This window comes from Cryptomeria japonica, unplaced genomic scaffold (genome assembly GCF_030272615.1).
Source record: "Cryptomeria japonica unplaced genomic scaffold, Sugi_1.0 HiC_scaffold_289, whole genome shotgun sequence".
Lineage (NCBI taxonomy): Eukaryota > Viridiplantae > Streptophyta > Pinopsida > Cupressales > Cupressaceae > Cryptomeria > Cryptomeria japonica.
The window spans coordinates 180,001-196,593 of record NW_026729111.1 but is presented as its reverse complement, the minus strand read 5'-3'; the positions used below and the strand labels follow the sequence as shown (position 1 = coordinate 196,593).

Here is a 16,593-nt window from a genome sequence, read left to right as displayed (position 1 = left end):
TCACTATCTTTCAAAACGGAAATTTTAAAATCTCATTTTTTTTTGCCTTTTTCTGGAAATTAGTGAAGGCAGCGCATCAAAGGTGCGCACCTCGCTGCCCACCACGGTGCGCAACGCCGGTGGGCACCCGGGAGTGCTTCGAAGTGTGCTCCAAGGTGCTGCGTGCACGTTGTCGGAGCCCGGTTTGCCCCGGGTGCGCACCTCGCGTGCACCTTCGTCGGGGTGGGCACCTTGGCTGGGTTTGCCCCGGCTGCGCTCCGAAGCGGGGTTATTGGAGCGCCGCCTCTTTTTTTGTCGGAGCGTTTGGTGGGGTTTCTCGCATTGGCTCTTCCGAGGCCCGGTTGCCACCCTGGCGCGCACGAAGTCGGAAGTAGGGTTAATTGCCCGGGTGCGCACCTTTGCCAGGGTGGGCACCTTACCTGGGCTGTGCACCAGGGCGGGCTCAAGATGGCACGCGCGTTCCGTTTTTTTCACTATCTTTCAAAACGGAAATTTTAAAATCTCCTTTTTTTTTTGCCTTTTCTGGAAATTAGTGAAGGCAGCGCATCAAAGGTGCGCACCTCGCTGCCCACCTTGGTGTGCTCTGAGGTGCGCACCCGGGAGCGCTACGAAGTGTGCTCCAAGGTGCGGCGTGCACGTTGTCGGAGCCCGGTTTGCCCCGGGTGCGCACCTCGCCTGCACCTTGGCCGGGGTGGGCACCTTGGCTGGGTTTGCCCAGGGTGCGCTCCGAAGCGGGGTTACTGGAGCGCCCCCTCTTTTTTTGTCAGAGCGTTTGGTGGGGTTTCTCGCATTGGCTCTTCCCAGGCCCGGTTGTTGGGTGCGCTCCCACCCTGGCGCGCGCGAAGTTGGAAGTTGGGTTAATTGCCCGGGCGCGCACCTTCGCCAGGGTGGGCACCTTGGTGCGCACACCTTGGCTGGGCTGCGCACCAGGGCGGGCTCAAGATGGCACCAGCATTCCCTTTTTCTCACTATCTTTCAAAACGGAAATTTTAAAATCTCGTTTTTTTTTTGCCTTTTATGGAAATTAGTGAAGGCATCGCATCAAAGGTGCGCACCTCGCTGCCCACCTTGGTGTGCTCCGAGGTGCCCACCACGGTGCGCAACGCCGGTGCGAACCCGGGAGCGCCCCGATGTGTGCTCCAAGGTGCGGCGTGCACGAAGTCGGACCCCGGTTTGCCCCGGGTGCGCACCTCGCGTGCACCTTGGTGCGCACACCTTGGCTGGGTTGCGCGGCCTGGTGGGCACCATGGTGCGCACCAAGGAGCGCTCCGAAGTGTGCTCCAAGGTGCGGCGTGCACGAAGTCGGAGCCCGGTTTGCCCCGGGTACGCACCTCGCGTGCACCTTCGCCGGGGTGGGCACCTCGGCTGGGTTGCGCGCCCTGGTGCGCACCAAGGAGCGCTCCGAAGTGTGCTCCAAGGTGCGGCGTGCACGAAGTCGGAGCCCGGTTTGCCCCGGGTGCGCACCTTCGCCGCGGTGCGCACCATGGCGTGCACGAAGTCGGAGCCCGGTTTGCCCCGGGTGCGCACCTCGCGTGCACCTTCGGCGGGGTTGCGCGCCCTGGTGGGCACCATGGTGCGCACCAAGGAGCGCTCCGAAGTGTGCTCCAAGGTGCGGCGTGCACGAAGTCGGAGCCCGGTTTGCCCCGGGTGCGCACCTCGCGTGCACCTTCGGCGGGGTTGCGCGCCCTGGTGGGCACCATGGTGCGCACCAAGGAGCGCTCCGAAGTGTGCTCCAAGGTGCGGCGTGCACGAAGTCGGAGCCCGGTTTGCCCCGGGTGCGCACCTCGCGTGCACCTTCGCCGCGGTGGGCACCATGGCGTGCACGAAGTCGGAGCCCGGTTTGCCCCGGGTGCGCACCTCGCGTGCACCTTCGCCGGGGTGGGCACCTCGGCTGGGTTGCGCGCCCTGGTGCGCACCAAGGAGCGCTCCGAAGTGTGCTCCAAGGTGCGGCGTGCACGAAGTCGGAGCCCGGTTTGCCCCGGGTGCGCACCTCGCGTGCACCTTCGCCAGGGTGGGCACCTCGGTGCGCACACCTTCTCAATGTTTTCTTGCCTTTTCTGGAAATTGGTGAAGGCAGCGCATCAAAGGTGCGCACCTCGGTGTGCTCCGAGGTGCGAACCCGAGAGCGCTCCGAGGTGCCCACGAAGTCGAAAGTCGGGTTAATTGCATTGTTTTCCCCGGGTGCGCTCCGAGGTGCGCAACATCGGCGCGCACCAAGGAGGGCTCCGAAGTGTGCTCCAAGGTGCGCACGATGGCGTGCACCTCTGGTGCGCACGATTCGGAGCTCGGTTTGACCGGGGTGCGCACACCTTGGCTGGGTTGCGCACCTTTTGTGCGCTCCAAGGTGCGCACGAAGTCGGAGCTCGGTTTGCCCCGGGTGCGCACCTTCGCCAGGGTGCGCACCTTGATGCGCACGCCTTGGCTGGGCTGCGCACCTTGGTGGGCGCCATGGTGCGCACCTTTCGTGCGCTCCAAGGTGCGCACGAAGTCGGAGCTCGGTTTGCCCCGGGTGCGCACCTTGGTGGGCGCCATGGTGCACTCCGAGGTGCCCAAGATTGGTGCGCACCAAGGAGCGCTCCGAAGTGCGCTCCAAGGTGCGCGCGAAGTCGAAAGTTGGGTTAATTGTCCGGTTTGCCTCGGGTGCGCACCTTGCGTGCACCTTCGCCAGGGTGGGCGCCTTGGTGCGCACACCTTGGCTGGGCTGCGCACACCTTGGCACCCGCGTTTCCTTCATTTTAAATTTTTTTTTTTTACAATCTCTCAAGTGGGAAATTCTATAATCTCAACTTTTTTTGCCTTTTCAGGAAACTTTTGAATGGAGCGCATCATTGGTGCGCTCCGAAGTGTGCTCCAAAGCTCTCTCCAGCTGCGTGCACCTGCCCCGGCCGCGCACCCGGCCCCGCCCAGCTTCGCTCACCTGTCCCGGGCGTCTGGTGCGGAACCTTAGAGTAAGAAACATCACCGTGCACCTTGGCCAACGTGCGCGACTCGACCGAGCGCGCACTGGCCGAGGTGCACACCGATTTCACCTGGGTGCGCGCGCAGCACCTCGGGCGCACCGGGGTGCGCGCACAACGCCCGGGTTGCACCGTGGCCTGTGTGCTCGGGGCGCCTCGGGTGCGCGCTCGGTGTCGCCCCCGCGCGCGCGGTAGTGCGGGCAGCGCACCCCGGCCCGGCCCGGCCCCGACGAGAACGCAAACGGGCAAAAGGTTTATTCAAATAGCATTGCGACGCCCGGCGAAAAACTAAAAAAGGGTGCAACACCGGGACTTCCCGGGAGGTCACCCATCCCAGTACTACTCCGGCCCAAGCGCGCTTAACTGCGGAGTTCTGATGGGATCCGGTGCACTAACGCTGGTATGATCGCACCCGTTATGAGCTTGTCGCAGTGTGTACTTAGCAAACCGCGACCCACGTGCGAATCCACCCCGGCCACCCACCCCCGTCGAGGTGCACACCCTCCCTCGCGAAGTGCGCCCCGTTCGCCAAGTGTGAGCCCTGCCCGGGTGCGCGCACCTTGCTAGGGCGTCGGGTGTGCACCCGGCCCGGCCTACGTGCGTGCACCTGGAGGGGGCGTCGTGTGCGTGCAGTGTCCCGTCTGCAACGCGGTGCCCACACACCACCTCGGGCGCAACGACCTGCGCTCACATGTGGGCCGAGTGCACCTTGGTGCATGTTCGGGGCGCCTCGGGTGCACGCTCGATCTTGCCCCGGTGCACCAAGGCGCTCGGTTTGCCCCGGGTGCGCACTTGGTGCAAGGTGGGCACCCAAAATAGGGATCAAGCACCAAAACACAAGTTTCGGGATGCAAAATGGGACCCAAGGACCACAAATGCGTTCCAAGACCCATGATGGGTCCACGAGAACAAAAATGTGTTCCGAGACTTAATAAACAAATATTGGGTTTTAGGAGAAGAAACATGCTCTGATGCCCAAAACGAGAATCGACCCCGAAAAGGCCACAGGCCAAAAGTGGGATGCGAGACAAAAAAAAATGGGACCCGAGGACCAAAATTGGGTTCCCAGGTCGAAGACAGGGCAACCGGACAAGAAACGACCTCTAAGGCTCGAAATGAGTCCCGACGACTAAAACTTGACAAGAAGCACCCATCAGGCACCCAACTCGACACCCATGGGATGCCGACCCACCCGGGCTTCCACCTAGCACACCTTGGCACCCACCCACCCTCGCACCCAACCTCGCACCCAACTTAGCACCTTTGAACCCACATTGGCACTCACCCTGACCCTGGCACCTTGGAACCCACATTGGCACTCACCTTGACCCTGGCACCCACCTTTGCACTCACCTTGGGACCCACCCTGGCTCCCACCTCGGCACCCACCCAGACACCCACCTTGGTTCCTTGGCACCCACCTTGGATCCTTGGCACCCACCCCGACACCCACCTTGGCACGCAACTTGGCTACTTGCCACCCACCTTGGCTCCTTGACGCCCACCCCGACAACCACCCCGTGACCTACCCTGGCTAGGGTTGGTGCACACCCACCCTGGTGCCCACCTTGGCACCCACCCTATGACCCACCTTGGCACGCACCTTAGTACCCACCCCGTTACCCACCCTAGGACCCACCCCGTGACCCACCTTGGCCAGGGTGGGTGCACCCACCCTGGTGCCCACCTTGGCACCCACCCATCCTAGCACCCAGCCTGTGACCGGGCTTGGAACCCAACCTTGCACCCGCACCCGTCTTGGCCAGTGTGGGTGCGCACCCATCCTGGCACCCACGTTGTGACACACCCTTTAACCCACGCACCCTAGCACCCACGTTGGCACCCACCTTGGAACCCAACCTAGCAACTTGGCACCCACCCCGTGACCCACCTTGGCATCCACCATAGCAGTCGCCGACTTGGCACCCACCTCGGCACCCACCTTGACACTTGTGGACCCACCTTGCCACTCACCCTAGCATCGACCCATCCTAGCACCCACCCTGGCACCTTTGCACCCTAGCACTCACCCATCCTAGCACCTAACCTGTGACCCACCTTGACACTCACCCTCGCACCCACCTTGGAACCCAACCTAGCACCCACCCACCCTGACACCAACCCTAGCACCTACCCACCCTTGCACCCACCCTGTGACCCATCTTGGCACCCACCCATCCTACCACTCAACCTATCACCCACCTTCTCACCCACCTTGGCATCCACCTTAGCACCCACCCACACTGGCACCTTGGCACCCACCTCGGGCAAGGTGGGTGCACACCCACCCTGGCACCCAATTTAGAACCCACCGAGCATGTTACCCACCTTGGCACCCACATTGCAGCCCACCCTAGTACCCACCCTATGACCCACATTGGCATCCACACCCTAGCACCCAGGCACCTCGACACCCGCCTTGACACCCACCCTAGCACTGAACCTGTGACCCACCTTGGAACTCACCCTAGAACCCACCCACCCTGTGAACCACCTTGGCATCCACCTTAGCACCCACCCACCTTGGCACCCACTCTAGCACTCACCCATCCTAACACCCAACTTGTTACCCACCTTGGCACCCGCCCTCGCGTCCACCTTGAAACCCACCCTAGCACCCACCCACGCAGGAGCCCACCTTGGCACCCAACCTAACACCCACGCATCCTGGCACCCAACTTGTGACCCACCTTGGAACCCACCCTAGTACCCACCTTTGAACCCACTATATCACCAACCCACCTTGGCACCCACCCTATGACCCTCTTTGGAATCCACCCTAGCACGCACCCACCCTGGCACCCACCATGGAGCGCACCCTAGCACCCACCCACCTCGGCACGCACCTCAACACCCACCTTGGTGTGCGCACTGCGCCAACCTCTCAAAGACCCTATGTGGTGCGCTCCAAAGTGTACACCTTTGGTGCGCTCCAAGGTGCGCACCTTTGGTGCACACCGAGGTGCACACCAAAGTGTGCACCGAGGTGAGCACCAAAGTGCACTCCAGGGTGCACACCAAGGCGTGCACCTTTGGTGCGGTCAATGCAAACGAATTCGGAAGTTGGGGTCGATGTCCTAATCGCTGCTGCAGACTACACGTATGAGAATCGGACAAATAGCTTTATATAGGGGAGGTGTTGCGTTTGATGGGTCGACTCCCCTGGTTGTGTGCACTGCACCAACTTCAAAGACCCTGTCTTGTTTAAGAAGTCAAAAGTTGGGGTGGATGTCCTAATCATTGCTGCAGTCTACGCATGTATGAGAATCAGACAAATAGCTTATATAGGGGAGGTGTTGCATTCGGTGGGTTGACTCCCCTGGTTGTGCGCACTGCGCCAACCTCAAAGACCCCGCATAGCAGAAGAAGTCGGAAGTCGGATTTTGGTGAGCACCAAGGCGTGCACCTTTGGTGCGGTCAACGCAGACGAATTCAGAAGTTGGGGTGGATGTCCTAATCGTTGTTGCAGGCTACACATGTATGAGAATCAGACAAATAGCTTATATAGGGGAGGTGTTGGGTTTGATGGGTCAACTCCCTTGGTTGTGCGCATTACGCCAACCTCAAAGACCTTGTTTTCGTTAAGAAGTCAAAAGTTGGGGTCAATGTCCTAATGGCTCCTGCAGGCTACACATGTATGAGAATCGGACAAATAGCTTATATAGGGGAGGTGTTGGGTTTGATGGGTCGACTCCCCTGGTTGTGCGCATTACGTCAACCTCAAAGACCTTGTTTTCGTTAAGAAGTCAAAAGTTGGGGTCGATGTCCTAATTGCTCCTGTAGACTACACATGTATGAGAATCAGACAAATAGCTTATATAGGGGAGGTGTTGGGTTTGATGGGTTGACTCCCCTAGTTGTTCGCATTACACCAACCTCAAAGACCTTGTTTTCGTTTAGAAGCCGAAAGTTGGGGTCGATGTCCTAATTGCTCCTGCAGGCTACGCATGTATGAGAATCAGACAAATAGCTTATATAGGGGAGGTGTTGGGTTTGATGGGTCGACTCCCCTGGTTGTGCGCATTGCGCCAACCTCAAAGACCCTGCATTGCGGATGAAGTCGAAAGTCAGAGTTTGGTGTGCTACAAGGTGTGGTCGAAGGTGCTCACCTAGGTGTGCACCTTTGGAGCACAGGAAAAGTGCCCTCCAAAAGTGCGCACCTTTGGAGTGCACAAAAGTGCCCTCCAAAAGTGCGCACCTTTGGAGCGCAGAAAAGTGCCCTCCAAAAAGTGCCCTCCAAAAGTGCGCACCTTTGGAGCGCAGAAAAGTGCCCTCCAAAAAGTGCCCTCCAAAAGTGCGCACCTTTGGAGCGCAGAAAAGTGCCCTCCAAAAAGTGCCCTCCAAAAGTGCGCACCTTTGGAGCGCAGAAAAGTGCCCTCCAAAAGTGCGCACCTTTGGAGCGCAGAAAAGTGCCCTCCAAAAAGTGCCCTCCAAAAGTGCGCACCTTTGGAGCGCAGAAAAGTGCCCTCCAAAAAGTGCCCTCCAAAAGTGCGCACCTTTGGAGCGCAGAAAAGTGCCCTCCAAAAAGTGCCCTCCAAAAGTGCGCACCTTTGGAGCGCAGAAAAGTGCCCTCCAAAAAGTGCCCTCCAAAAGTGCGCACCTTTGGAGCGCAGAAAAGTGCCCTCCAAAAAGTGCCCTCCAAAAGTGCGCACCTTTGGAGCGCAGAAAAGTGCCCTCCAAAAGTGCGCACCTTTGGAGCGCACAAAAGTGCCCTCCAAAAGTGCGCACTTTTGGTGCGCACCAAGGCGCTGGTTCGGTCGTTGCAGGCGAGTTCGGAAGTTGGGGTCGATGTCCTGAGCGGAGGTGCAAACTACACAGGTGTCGGAATCGGACAAATAGCTTATATAGGGGAGGTGTATGCTTCGATGGGTCGACTCCCCAGGTTGAGCGCACCGCGCCAACCTCAAAGACCCTACGGTATGGATGAAGTCGGAAGTTGGGTCCGATGACCAATTCGATTAGTAGGTATGCTCATGAGGTCGGAATTTGGGTCCGATGACCTGCCATGTGCAGGAAGGCGAATGTTGACACTGTGCGTTGCAAGGTGCACACCAAGGCGCTGGTGCGGTCTTTTTAGTCGAGTTCGGAAGTTGGGGTCGATGTCCTGATCGGAGGTGCAAGCTACACAGGTGTGGGAATCGGACAAATAGCTTATATAGGGGAGGTGTATGCTTCGTTGGGTCGACTCCCCGGGTTGAGCGCACCGCGCCAACCTCAAAGACCCTACGGTATGGATGAAGTCGGAAGTTGGGTCCGATGACCGATTCGATATGTAGGCATACTCGCGAGGTCGGAATTTGGGTCCGATGACCTGCCACGTGCAGGAAGGCGAATGTTGGCACTGTGCGTTGCAAGGTGCGCACCAAGGCGCTGGTTCGGTCGTTGGAGGCGAGTTCGGAAGTTGGGGTCGATGTCTTGATCGGAGGTGCAAACTACACAGGTGTGGGAATCGGACAAATAGCTTATATAGGGGAGGTGTATGCTTCGTTGGGTCGACTCCCCGGGTTGAGCGCACCGCGCCAACCTCAAAGACCCTACGGTATGGATGAAGTCGGAAGTTGGGTCCGATGACCGATTCGATATGTAGGCATACTCGCGAGGTCGGAATTTGGGTCCGATGACCTGCCATGTGCAGGAAGGCGAATGTTGGGACTGTGCGTCGCAAGGTGCGCACCAAGGCGCTGGTGCCGTCGTTGCAGTCGAGTTCGGAAGTTGGGGTCGATGTCCTGGTCAGAGGTGCAAACTACACAGGTGTGGGAATCGGACAAATAGCTTATATAGGGGAGGTGTATGCTTCGATGGGTCGACTCCCTGGGTTGAGCGCACCGCGCCAACCTCAAAGACCCTACAGTATGGATGAAGTCGGAAGTTGGGTCCGATGACCGATTCGATACGTAGGCATATTGGCGAGGTCTGAATTTGTGTCCGATGACCTGCCATGCGCAGGAAGGCGGAATTTGGGTCCGATGACCGAGTTGATGGCGTGCCATGCGCAGAAAGGCGGAATTTGGGTCCGATGACCGAGTTGATGTTGATGGCCCGCCATGCACAGGAAGGCGGAATTTGGGTCCGATGACCGATTTGAAGGCGTGCCATACGCAAAAAGGCGGAGTTTGGGTCCGATGACCGAGTTGATATTGATGGCCCGCCATGCGCAGGAAGGCGGAATTTGGGTCCGATGACCTGACATACGCATGGAGTCCGACTCGGGGGCCGATGTTCGATTCGATGACTTGCATTGTGGGTAAAGTCGGAAGTTGTGGTCTTTGACCCGATTCGATGACCAGACTTCGGCTGCTTGAGAATCGGACAAATAACTTATATAGGGGAGGTAGTGTTCTCGAGCATCCTCCCCCCGTGCCCGTTTATGTCGATTGATGCTGGTGCTCGACTGGTTGGAGCGCTCGGATGCAAAAATCTTGCACCAGGATTTATCGATTGTGATGGACACGGCAAGTCTCCTGATTGCTATGCAGGAGCTCATCGTGAATCTCTATGCGGCCTTGGTATGGACTCGACCTGCGGAATGGTTCGGCAATGGTAGTCGCTCCAACACGTCCTTGCAATGGCCACAGAGGTGATTCGACTAGAGCTCCAGTCTAGCTTTTGGGTTGCTTGGCGGACTGGTATAGCCGCGATCGAGTTCCGGCCATGAACGTTTTAGATAGCTCTTGGGCTTTCTGGGACGGAAGTCGGAAGTTTGGGCTGTTGTCCGATTTGATGACCATTCTTCGGATGTGTGAGAATCGGACAAATAACTTATATAGGGGACTGTGTTGTCTCACGCAGCCCCCTCCGTGCCCCTCTATCTCGACCGATGTTGGTGCTTGAAAGGGTTGGGATCGCTCGGATTTATAAACGTGCACCACCATTTGTCGAGTGTGAGGGACGCGGCAGGTCTCCTAAATGCTATGCGGGCGCTCTCTGAGAATCTCTATCCGGCCTCGACACAGACTAGTCTTGCTGAATGGTTTGGCACTGGTAGTCGATCCAACACGTCGTTGTTGTGGCCGCCTAGGCGATTCGATTCGAGCCCCCGTCTAGCTTTTGGGTTGCTTGGCGGATTTTGCCCTATCCGCAAGTGAGCTCGGTCCCTAAACGTTCGAGAAACCCGATTGCTATGCGCCGACTCTCTTTCTTGCGAGCCTCCATCTAGCTTTTGGGTCTCTACGGAACGGAAGTCGGAATCTGGGACCGTTGTTTGATTCGACGAGGCAGACTACGGTTGTGCGAGAATCGGACAAATAACTTATATAGGGGAGGTGTTGACTGGAGCATTCTCCCCCGTGCCCCTCTAACTCGACCAATGCTGGCGCTCGAACGGTGGTAGCGCTCGGATTTTCATTGAGCGCCAGCATTGGTCGATTTAGAGGGGCATGCGAGATTCCCGAATGCTATGCGAGGGCTCTAACGGAAATGTCTATTGGTTTCGGTATGGATGCAATTGCGAGTGGTTCGGCAAAGGTAGTCGTTCCGATGCGTCCATGTCGTGGCCAAATCGATAATTCGATTTGAGCCCTCGTATAGCATTTGGGTCTCTCGATGTGATTCCGCATTCCAGTCCCTTTGGGCACTGCTTGAGCCGCATCCCAGGGGGTTCCCTTCCCAATAATCTGCCTCGCAACCCGATTGCTATGCGGTGAGGCTCCTCGGCCGCCTCGGAACTATCTGTGTATCAGACGCATCGCGGGATAAGGGGTTGGCAACGGTAGTCGCCCCAAGCGCGTCCGATGCTTGGACCATTCCGAGGCGGCCCTGAAGCCTCTTCCGTCTAGCCGTTGGGTCCTTCTCGCCGCATCCCTCGCCTCGCACCCCGATTGCTATGCGGTGAGGCTCCTCGGCCGCCTCGGAACTATCTGTGTATCGGACGCGTCGCGGGATAAGGGGTTGTCACTGGTAGTCGCCCCAAGCGCGTCCGATGCTTGGACCATTCCGAGGCGGCCCTGAAGCCTCTTCCGTCTAGCCGTTGGGTCCTTCTCGCCGCATCCCTCGCCTCGCACCCCGATTGCTATGCGGTGAGGCTCCTCGGCCGCCTCGGAACTATCTGTGTATCGGACGCGTCGCGGGATAAGGGGTTGTCATTGGTAGTCGCCCCAAGCGCGTCCGATGCTTGGACCATTCCGAGGCGGCCCTGAAGCCTCTTCCGTCTAGCCGTTGGGTCCTTCTCGCCGCATCCCTCGCCTCGCACCCCGATTGCTATGCGGTGAGGCTCCTCGGCCGCCTCGGAACTATCTGTGTATCGGACGCGTCGCGGGATAAGGGGTTGTCACTGGTAGTCGCCCCAAGCGCGTCCGATGCTTGGACCATTCCGAGGCGGCCCTGAAGCCTCTTCCGTCTAGCCGTTGGGTCCTTCTCGCCGCATCCCTCGCCTCGCACCCCGATTGCTATGCGGTGAGGCTCCTCGGCCGCCTCGGAACTATCTGTGTATCGGACGCGTCGCGGGATAAGGGGTTGTCACTGGTAGTCGCCCCAAGCGCGTTCGATGCTTGGACCATTCCGAGGCGGCCCTGAAGCCTCTTCCGTCTAGCCGTTGGGTCCTTCTCGCCGCATCCCTCGCCTCGCACCCCGATTGCTATGCGGTGAGGCTCCTCGGCCGCCTTGGAACTATCTGTGTATCGGACGCGTCGCGGGATAAGGGGTTGTCACTGGTAGTCGCCCCAAGCGCGTCCGATGCTTAGACCATTCCGAGGCGGACCCGAAGCCTCTTCCGTCTAGCCGTTGGGTCCTTCTCGCCGCATCCTTCGCCTCGCACCCCGATTGCTATGCGGTGAGGCTCCTCGGCCGCCTCGGAACTATCTGTGTATCGGACGCGTCGCGGGATAAGGGGTTGTCACTGGTAGTCGCCCCAAGCGCGTCCGATGCTTGGACCATTCCGAGGCGGACCCGAAGCCTCTTCCGTCTAGCCGTTGGGTCCTTCTCGCCGCATCCCTCGCCTCGCACCCCGATTGCTATGCGGTGAGGCTCCTCGGCCACCTTGGAACTATCTGTGTATCGGACGCGTCGCGGGATAAGGGGTTGTCACTGGTAGTCGCCCCAAGCGCGTCCGATGCTTGGACCATTCCGAGGCGGACCCGAAGCCTCTTCCGTCTAGCCGTTGGGTCCTTCTCGCCGCATCCCTCGCCTCGCACCCCGATTGCTATGCGGTGAGGCTCCTCGGCCGCCTTGGAACTATCTGTGTATCGGACGCGTCGCGGGATAAGGGGTTGTCACTGGTAGTCGCCCCAAGCGCGTCCGATGCTTGGACCATTCCGAGGCGGACCCGAAGCCTCTTCCGTCTAGCCGTTGGGTCCTTCTCGCCGCATCCCTCGCCTCGCACCCCGATTGCTATGCGGTGAGGCTCCTCGGCCGCCTTGGAACTATCTGTGTATCGGACGCGTCGCGGGATAAGGGGTTGTCACTGGTAGTCGCCCCAAGCGCGTCCGATGCTTGGACCATTCCGAGGCGGCCCCGAAGCCTCTTCCGTGTAGCCGTTGGGTCCTTCTCGCCGCATCCCTCGCCTCGCACCCCGATTGCTATGCGGTGAGGCTCCTCGGCCGCCTTGGAACTATCTGTGTATCGGACGCGTCGCGGGATAAGGGGTTGTCACTGGTAGTCGCCCCAAGCGCGTCCGATGCTTGGACCATTCCGAGGCGGCCCCGAAGCCTCTTCCGTGTAGCCGTTGGGTCCTTCTCGCCGCATCCCTCGCCTCGCACCCCGATTGCTATGCGGTGAGGCTCCTCGGCCGCCTTGGAACTATCTGTGTATCGGACGCGTCGCGGGATAAGGGGTTGTCACTGGTAGTCGCCCCAAGCGCGTCCGATGCTTGGACCATTCCGAGGCGGACCTGAAGCCTCTTCCCTCTAGCCGTTGGGGCTTTCTCGCCGCATCCCTCGCCTCGCACCCTGATTGCTATGCTGTGAGGCTCCTCGGCCGCCTTGGAACTATCTGTGTATCGGACGCATCGCGGGATAAGGGGTTGGCAGTGGTAGTCGCCCCAAGCGCATCCGATGCTTGGACCATTCCGAGGCGGCCCTGCAGCCTCTTCCGTCTAGCCGTTGGGGCCATCTCGCCGCATCCCCCACCTCGCACCACGATTGCTATGCGGTGAGGCTCCTTGGCCGCCTCGGAACTATCTGTGTATCGGACGCATCGCGGGATAAGGGGTTGTCACTGGTAGTCGCCCCAAGCGCGTCCGATGCTTGGACTATTCCGAGGCGGCCCTGCAGCCTCTTCCGTCTAGCCGTTGGGGCCATCTCGCTGCATCCCCCACCTCCTCGGCCGCCTCGGAACTATCTGTGTATCGAACGCATCGCGGGATAAGGGGTTGGCAGTGGTAGTCGCCCCAAGCGCGTCCGATGCTTGGACTATTCCGAGGCAGCCCTGCAGCCTCTTCCGTCTAGCCTTTGGGGCCATCTCGCCGCATCCCTCGCCTCGCACCCCGATTGCTATGCGGTGAGGCTCCTCGGCCGCCTGGGAACTATCTTCGTATCGGACGCATCGCGGGATAAGGGGTTGTCACTGGTAGTCGCCCCAAGCGCGTCCGATGCTTGGACTATTCCGAGGCGGCCCTGTGGCCTCTTCCGTCTAGCCGTTGGGGCCATCTCGCCGCATCCCCCACCTCGCACCCCGATTGCTATGCGGTGAGGCTCTTCGGCCGCCTTGGAACTATCTTCGTATCGGACGCATTGCGGGATAAGGGGTTGTCACTGGTAGTGGCCCCAAGCGCGTCCGATGCTTGGACTATTCCGAGGCGGCCCTGCAGCCTCTTCCGTCTAGCCGTTGGGGCCATCTCGCCGCATCCCCCACCTCGCACCCCGATTGCTATGCGGTGAGGCTCCTCGGCCGCCTTGGAACTATCTTCGTATCGGACGCATCGCGGGATAAGGGGTTGTCACTGGTAGTCGCCCCAAGCGCGTCCGATGCTTGGACTATTCCGACGCGGCCCTGTGGCCTCTTCCGTCTAGCCGTTGGGGCCATCTCGCCGCATCCCCCACCTCGCACCCCGATTGCTATGCGGTGAGGCTCCTCGGCCGCCTTGGAACCATCTTCGTATCGGACGCATCGCGGGATAGGGGGCTGTCACTGGTAGTCGCCCCAAGCGTGTCCGATGCTTGGACCATTCCTAGGCGGCCCTGAAGCCTCTTCCGTCTAGCCGTTGGGGCCTTCCCGCCCCATCCCTCGCCTCGCACCCCCGATTGCTATGCGGTGAGGCTCCTCGGCCGCCTTGGAACCATCTGTGTATCGGACGCATCGCGGGATAAGGGGTTGGCACTGGCAGTCGCCCCAAGCGCGTCCGATGCTTGGACCATTCCGAGGTGGCCCTGAAGCCTCTTCCGTCTAGCCGTTGGGGCCTTCCCGCCCCATCCCTCGCCTCGCACCCCGATTGATATGCGGTGAGGCTCCTCGGCCGCCTTGGAACTATCTGTGTATCGGACGCATCGCGGGATAAGGGGTTGGCACTGGTAGTCGTCCCAATCGCATCCGATGCTTGGACCATTCCGAGGCGGCCCTGCAGCCTCTTCCGTTTAGCCGTCGGGGCCTTCCCGCCGCATCCCTCGCCTCGCATCCCGATTCCTATGCGGTGAGTCTTCTCGGCCGCCGCGGAACTATACCTGTTATTGCTACTGCATCCTTCGGCTGGTAACCTCCTCTGCCGCCTTGGAACGTTCTCTTTGTCGGACGCGTCGCGGGATAAGGGGTTGGCACTGGTAGTCGCCCCAAGCGCGCCCGATGCATAGACCGCTCCGAGTCGACCTTGCTTTCAGCCTCTCACATGCATAGACCTCTCTGAGTCGACCCTGCAGCCTCTCACGTTTAGCCTTTGGAATCTCGCCTCACAACATGATTGCTATCCTTGATGCATCCCTTGCCTCGAGCCCTGATTGCTTTCTTGGCTGCATCCCTCCTCTCCTCACAGCCCGGTTGTCATCACTGCTTCATCCGTCGCTTCATGCATTCTGGCTGCTGGGCCCTTCCCACCGCACACCTCGATTGCTATCTCTTCTGCATCACACACCCCGATTGCTATCTCTGCTACATCCCTCGGCTCTCACTTCTGCATCCTTCGCCTCACACCTCGATTGCTATCAATGCTGCATCCGTAACCTCACACCCCGATTGCTATGCGGGGAGGCTCCTTGGCCGCCTTGGAAATTTCTGTGTGTCGGACGCACCGCGGGATAAGGGGTTGGCACTGGTAGTCGCCCCAAGTGCGCCCGATTCTTAGACCGCTTCGAGGTGACCTCGTAGCCTCTTTCGTCCAGGCTTCCTGCCTTCAACGCCCTTTTTACACCTCGATTGCTATGCGCGGGCTCGTTGGCGTCTATCACCTCTCTGCGAAGAGTGGCACGATGATTGTTGGGGTAAATCGTAGCAGTCCGATCTCTGGCCTTGGGCCATTGTGAGGGCTGATCGATTTCCTGTGCGCATCTCGTGTTCGCCCAGTAACAGACTCGACGACTTGTAATCGGTCTTGTTCCCGATTGTTCCTGGAGGTAGTCTTCGGAACTCTTGGATTTGACCTGTCACTCGAACTGTCCTCTTCCGAGGATGCTTGTGTGTGTGTGCTTGTGCCATTTCCTTGGCGGTATTAACGAGATATTAAAGAGCGGAGTGAGCGCCTCGCCCAGCTATGTTTGGGGCTCTCACTCCCTTACCCGGTGTGCGACCGCTTTGCACGTAGGTTGCGGAGCATCGCGACTCTTTCGATGTTTGGCGGTTGTCTTCCGGTGATGCGTTGGTCCCGAAGTGCACGTTACTAGCATTTCTGCCATTGTTCTCGATCTTTGGCACGTTCCTTCGTTGCAATTGGATATATATCTCCGTTTATACGCGCAGGCTTCTCCCGCCTATTCAGCGCTGTCCCACTCTCAGCACTCTCGTGGTCTCCTTGGCTTCTCTCTCCCGTGAGCGAGCTCTCTTCTCGAGTCTTTTCCATGTCCCATGGAGGTTGCCTTGCGAAATTCGGGCACACAAACGTGACCGGATAAGAGCGGAATTGCCTATGAGGAGAAGCTCACCTTAGGGAGCAGCAATGCCGAGTGTTTCGACAGAGGGTAGAGGGGGCGTTGTTTGGGCGGTTGCACAAAAGAGTGCTACGTTTGCACTGAAGGTTGCTTCTTCGTCTCCGACGAACTCTTCGAGGCAAAAAAGCTTGTTTACGGGGTCGAGGTGGGACTGTTCGTGCGAGTTGCGCCACCAAAAGTGCGTAGGGGGCATATACCTGGGAAATGGATGTCTCTGAGTGGCCTTACTCGGTCGCGTGCACGGTGCATTCTCTAACGGCAGGACTGTCGCGAGCATGTGCGGTTCGGATGTTTTCGGGTAAAGGGTTCCGTACGGGATGTTCTTCCCAGGCTCCTGTGAACCGAGACTCTGCATCGTCATGCTCCGGCTCCCGTGGGTGCTTCATGCCTCGTCGAGCTGTTTGTCGTGGACGATTAAGGCCGAGGCCTTCCTTCGAGAGGGGAATTGTTCAGGCTGGTCGAGGCGGGATTGTTCGTGCGGGGTGCACCACCAAAAGTGCGTAGGGGGCATATGCCTGGGAAATGGATGTCTCTGAGTGGCCTTACTCGGTCGCGTGCACGGTGCACAGTCTCACGGCATGACTGTCGCGAGCATCGACGGTGCGGTGGTTTTCGGGTAACCGGGTTCCGTA

The 16,593-nt window shown here is 59.3% G+C and overlaps 1 non-coding gene across 1 annotated transcript; it reads right to left on the bottom strand.

Annotated features, from left to right (window-relative positions):
* Window positions 1-3,252: 3,252 nt before the first annotated feature.
* Window positions 3,253-3,371, bottom strand: LOC131870114 (5S ribosomal RNA). Its single transcript, XR_009368464.1, has one exon. It is a non-coding gene; the product is annotated as a 5S ribosomal RNA (ribosomal RNA).
* Window positions 3,372-16,593: the final 13,222 nt, after the last annotated feature.